The following is a 6,766-nucleotide window of genomic DNA, read 5'->3' as shown; positions in this document are numbered from 1 at the left end:
CTTTCTTTCTTTCTTTCTTTCTTTCTTTCTTTCTTTCTTTCTTTCTTTCTTTCTTTCTTTCTTTCTTTTTCTTTCTTCTTTTTTGGGTAGAAATAGCCATGTAGTAAGCCTACAGAATCTTATATGGCTACTGACATTACAATTATAAGGAGTATATAGAAGCATGCCAAAATACATTTTAAATTATGTTAAGGGGGGAAACAAACTAGCAAAAAAACAAAATAAAAAAAATCAAAATTAAAATTGTATCTGTTTTATAAACACGTATAGAAGGACCAGCAGGTGACATAGTGTTTAAGGAGCTGGACTCCTACTTGGCTAACCATGGTTTGAGTCCTGGACCTGGTGGCTTGTTTTCTCTCTTGTAGGAACTTCTATCTGAGCAATAAACCAAGATTGTGCTATGCAAACCTAAAGTGATCAGGCCTTTTATCCCTTTGTGTTTATTGCTAGTAAGGTATCTTTATAGAGAACTACTATGTTTTTATTTTCCTCCATTTTTCTTTCTTTCTTTCTTTCTTTCTTTCTTTCTTTCTTTCTTTCTTTCTTTCTTTCTTTCTTTCTTTTCTTTTCTTTTTAACACATGCAATCACTGTGTATCATTACCGCATATTAAATGAATTTTCCCATCATGAGTGTCCTGTATATTAGTTCAGTCAACAATATTACCATATACATTATCATCAGCAAATAATTTTCCATTTTTATTTTCCTTAAATGGTTTCCTTGTTTTTCTCTTTGACTCCCTTCTACCTTCCCCCATTTTCTATATTCTTCCCACACTGTCTCTAGTATCCATATGTTTTACTGGAGAGAGCAGTTGCTTTGAAATTAGGGGACACAGAGTTCAGTCTTGGCTTGACTATACATACCTTACAGCTGATACTCAACGTGAGCATGTGGTAAAATTGTGGTAATACCTACTTAGTTGGGTTGTCGTGAAGATTAACATAAAAATCCTGAAAGATCTTGATACATAGAGAGTACAAAGTACATAATGTATTAATCAAAACTTCTGTGATACCATTTTTTGTTTTCCATGGCAAAGAGAATCCACTACTTTAAAGTGTATTCATAAGTACCCAAGATAGTTCCTTTACCTAATAGTTACTTATTTCTCATGAATTTTTTACAGTCTTATTAAAAACTTGTCAAATAATATAAATCACTCAGAAATCCTAATTTCATATTCCCTCTCCTTTCTGAAAATAACGGTTCCCAGCTGTGCTCTAGTCTACCTCATTAAAGCCTCAGTGTAAGATTCTCAAGCTAGCCACATGCAATAGATAACATAGTTTATCAAGAATAACATCTTCAAAACAAGGAAGCTATTGATGACATAAATGAAGATAGTTTCTATTTGGCATTTCCTTTTTCTGGCATTTTATTATCTTTTTCTTGTTTGTTTGTTTACCTATCAAAGTCACCTCAGCAGTGCCTCCTCAGATTTGTTTGAATCTTAGCTATCTTCTCTTTGAGCGCTAGTCTTAATGTAGGCAAGTATTCCACAGTTCCAGATGATAGCTAGTAATAGTAGGTGGGGAAGAAAAAAGTAAAGCTTTCTCCTCCAGTAGAAATTCATGTCATAAGTGTGAATCAGCAGTTTATCAACCTGCCACATAAGTATTCTCTAGCTGCTGGGCTCTCAGCAATTCCAGAGGACCCACCAGTGGCTCTGGTAGCCAATTTAAATCCTCCTTTGTTTTCCTCTAAGAGACTCTGTAGTCCCACAAGTGATTTAAAGTCGTCTCTTTAAAATAATGTAGAGTGCAGTAACTTTAGGAATCATTCAGGATGATGTATCAATGATCTGATTATATTTAACTGGTTAAATGGTATTTTTATTCCTTTCTTGAATTCATTTTTCTCCTGATTATAGAAATGATATACATTTAGTGTAGAAAATGTGGCACAGTCAATAAAAGTTGCTGGAAGAAATAAAAGTCACTCATAATTTCAGATATAAATATTGATAACTTCACATTTTTATACATATAGTACATAAAACACACTGCATTTTCTATTTCATAACATGCTGTTAAAATTACAGTATGTGTATCTTCTCATGTTATTTTATTAGGCAAGTTCAACAAAGGTCAGAATATTGTACGTGGAAAATGAAGTGGGCGAAAACACACGCAACAAATGAAAATGAAACAGTTGCTTGTGGATTCTTGGAACTTTACAATTTTATTTGTCTTTTTTATTTTTTATACATTAAATCACATTAATTAACTTACAAAGTGAACATTTCAATATGTGAACATTTATTTGTCTTTTTAATGGTAATGAATATGTTGGAGGACTGGAATCTGAGATTGTCTTAATTTATAGACTATGAATAAAATCCAATTCTCGATGTCTGAAATTCTTATAAATCCTTTTTATAGAATGAACACTGAGGGTGATGTACATTTTGTTCTTGGTTGTGTGAGGGAAACTTTAGAGAGGATAATAATGAAATCTGTGGATGCCTACCTTCAAGAACATGGACAGCACATTCCTGCCATAGCTTTCCAACTGCCTCCTTTAACTCCACATACCCTGTCAACTTTCTGGCCCCTGGCCCTCCTGTGGCACCTCTAGGTTCTAGTATTTTAATTCCATCCTACTTGTGGTCTTTCAACATCTCTGTAATAGCGTAGGCCTTGGGTGGGAATACATTCACATTAGTGAGGAATTTAGCCCATGTTAGGTGAATACACAATGAAACAAGCAGGTAGAACACATAATTTGAAAAGAGGAACAATAAACTGCAGTTCAGTTACATGTAATGTGCTACATTATTTTCATTATATGAATTCAAGTATATCCATTCATTGTGAGGATGTACATGAAAAAAATAGAAGAAAGAAAACTTAAGGCCCTAAAATTTATTGCATTGGTGGAAAAGTCATGATGTATTTTTTTCTCTATTTTTCTCTGCAAAAACATGTCATGACATTTCTAACAACCTAATTGTAGGGAGTACATAGAGAAGTAGAAGACAATCTAAAATGAAACCATTGGAATAGACAATATAAAATAGACATGGAAACTTTAAAATTTTCCTCTAAATCACATACTTTCTGAGAGTAGAACAGAATGCTATTAATAATTAAGCTGGAAAAATACCATGACTACTCAAGACAAAGGAAAAACGTGTAACTCAAAATAGTAAGTTACTTTATCTGACTATGGGCATTACTGAAATGTTTGGGAAGGAGAAGGCCCCAGGCAAGTTCTAGTGTCAACATGAACTCTTTTGGAAAATACAATTTCAAGTGTCTTGTACAGTAAAGCATTTACTATTTTACATTACAGGAAGTCCATGGTTTGGTGGTTTCAAAACTTTGAAAAGTCACGAGGGCATAAGGGTTTTCTTTTCTTTCTTTTTTTATTTTTCTTTTTGTTAATTTTTGTCAGTGTGTTGGCAGCTCCAGAGGTGAAATCCTCCCACATAAAGAAGCAGCAACATGTCATTTTCCTGTTTCTTGCTCTTTTTAAATCTGAGAAGCCTTCCTAGAGGGCCCGTCTCATTAATTATCATCCTTATTTTCTAGAAGTGTGTCAAATGCCTACCTTTATACTATCAGTTGCAAAGTGAAAAAGTACTTCATATTATTTTGAAATTATCATACTTACCATGGTCCTACCATTCCTGAATATCATGATTCCTGATAGTTGAATATAATTCTAGGTTTTCTTATCAAGTAAGAAAAAGGTATTGCTGTTGTATAGGCAATTGTATCACTCTAAATTCTTTTTTTTTTTTTTTTTTTGAGAGGTTTTCGCTATAGGGCGCATGCGCTCTCCAGACAGACAGAGACATAGAGACAGAAAGCGAGAAATCACCCCCCAGGGGGGAGGGTCATGCCGCAATCCCTTCTCCTCCATTCTCCTCTCAGGATCTTGGGCATGCACGTACACGCACCCGGCGTGAGTTTTAAGTCACTGGGTCCGGGATGTGAACCACAGTTGACTACGTGGGAGTCCAGTGACATAGCCATTATGCTAACTGCTGGTTCCCTATCACTCTAAATTCTGATGTGTAAATGATCATAAACTCTTTTATTCCCCTGCTTTTACATGTGTAACTATTGTTGATATATTCTTATTTTAATGATTTCTTTCTTAAGTCATCTTGGGCCTGTTGTTAAACTCTCCTGTGATTTTTAGATATTAGATATTGTATTCTTTAGTTCTAGAGTTATTTTAAAACTTATTTTGTTTTTCTAATGTTTATTTTATTTTACTTATTTTATTTATTTATTGTTTTATTTACCTTTTATCACTGTACATATTTGCACTGTACAAAAGAAATCTTTCCAACATGAATACATTGCATTTGAGCCCAAAGATATTACCATACACATCTTCGTTAACACATAATTATACACCATTGTGTCTGTTAAATGTTTTGCTTTTTCTTTTTTCCTTCCTAATTCCTTCTTTCCTACCCCCAATGTGCACCCTCTATCTGCGTTGTGCCAGTTATCCACAGTTGCTTTCCATGCCTGTATACCTCCCAGTGTTTCCCAGTGTTTCAGTTTCTGTCATTTACTGCAGACATTTGGTATGTATTAAGTGGGGATATACAATACTTCTCTTTCATTGTCTGGCTTGCTTCAATCAGTATAGGATTCCTCATTTCTTTATTCACATGAACATTTAGAAATTCATGAGCTCAGCCACAGTGGCATAAGCCATAGGGAACCTCATGAAGCTGGGATCACATGGGATATCTGAGTTCTGATAGATGCAGTGTGTACCTGTAGTCTTAGCTAACTGGGAAGCTGGGACAGAGGACCAGATCTCACACTAGTGAGATCTTGGTCCAAAACGTACCTGTCTCTTTCTTTTTCTTTCCTCCTCCTATGTCCTATCTTTTAAAACAAAACAAATAAAAACAAAAGGAAAAACACAGCTATTATATCTACTTGAAAATTTTTGTCTACTCATTATATCATATGGATTATCTCACGGTCAATTGATTTTCTTTCCTTTTTCTTGTGCATCTATAGCTAGTAATTTTGTGTTATATCTTGAACATTAGGGATTTATTATGGAAATTCTTGATATTGTTACTTTCCTTTGGAGAATGTTCTGAGTATTTACTTCTTGCTATGTATAAATGTAAACTTAGTGGCTTAAAACAAGGGCAACATTTAATTACTTATTGACCATTAAGGATGTACTGTGCTTGCTAGGGACAGTTTGTTTCTTATCTTCTTGGTGTAAGCTGGGGCAACTGAAATCTGTGGGTCAGAATAATCTGAATATTAAATGTTAACTTACTCTTAAATCTCATAGTCGAATGCTTGCTGTTTGTGACCTTAGTGATATGACTAACCTCATAATATGATGGCTATTTTTTAGAGAATGAGAGAGAAGGATAGAGATAGAGGAAAGGGAGAAGAAGTTGATGAGGAAGGGGAGAGAGAGGGAGAAAGAGATTGGTTGAGAGATAGCCAGGCTGAAGTCATACCACTTTAAATAATATTTTTGTTTTTAATGCTCTTGGTTTTCTCATGGAATAAATTCAGGCGTATAATACATAAAGGGAAAAGACATAAAATAATTATATAAATGACTCAAGACACACAGATTTCTAAGAAAGTCTTATACTTTCTATCTTTTTGTTTCAGGCATAGCTAAGGAGCTTTTACCAAATATTCTAACCAGCTATTTAAAATATAATTTCAGAATTCTTAGATGTTATAAAAATGACTGAGTAGAACTCCAAGTATGTGTAGAATCACATTATGTTTCAAAATGTATAAGATGGTTTATTAATATTATTTGAAGAGATCCGATCAGCAGATGATGTGGTGATTAAGGTGTTGGATTCCCACCTGGCTGACTGCAGCTTGAGTCCCAGATCTGGCAACTTGAAAATCATGCCAGGTATGTGTGTGTGCACGCCCAAAAAATCCCAAGAAGAGAATGGAGAAGAAGGGATTATGGAAGACCATCTCCGCTGGGGAGATAATTTTTCATTTTCCCTCTCTCTTTCTGTCTGTCTCTGTAAAGTACACATGTCCTATGGGAAAAAAAAAGAAAAAACAAACCCAAAAACAAAAAAAACACACCAAAAACCCAAACCCCAAACCAAAACAAAAAAAACTAAGGAAAAAAAAGTAAGGAGATCATGCTATTTCAAGTATATTTTCCAACCACAGTTGAATAAAACTTGAAATTAAAAATAACAAGAACATGGGAAAATTCACAAGTACATGGGAACCAAATAGTGTAGTCTTCAACAACTTTGTATTAAGAGGACATAAAAATGAATCTAAAAGTATCTTGAGACAAGTGGAAACAAAAATATAAATGCTAAAATTTATTAGAAACAACAAAAATCATTTTAGTGAGAGAAATTTATAACAATAAAGAACTATATATAAAAAAGGAAGAGGGGCCCTCCAATAGCATGGTGGTTAAGGCACTGGAGATTATTCCACAGGCTGACTTGGAGTTTGAGTCCTGAACCCAGTTGCTTGAAAAATATGAGTGCCTGTGCATGTGTGCCCAAAATCCAGAAAGGAGAATGGAAGAGAATAGATTGTGGCATGGTCATCTCCACTGGGTGGTGCTTTCTCACTTTCTCTTTCTCTCTTTCTTTCTCCAGAAAGAGCATGTGCCCTAAAGCAAATTAAAAAAAATAAAAAAAACAAGAAGGAAGGTCTCAAATAAATAGCTTATCTTTGCATCTTAAGGAACTCGAAAAAGGGCAAATTAAGACTAGTATTATTAGCAGAATGAAAGAAATAATAAAGATTAAACC

Source organism: Tupaia chinensis, unplaced genomic scaffold (assembly GCF_000334495.1).
Source record: "Tupaia chinensis unplaced genomic scaffold, TupChi_1.0 Scaffold000291_1, whole genome shotgun sequence".
In the NCBI taxonomy this organism is placed as follows: Eukaryota; Metazoa; Chordata; class Mammalia; order Scandentia; family Tupaiidae; genus Tupaia; species Tupaia belangeri.
This window is presented reverse-complemented; position numbering follows the sequence as displayed.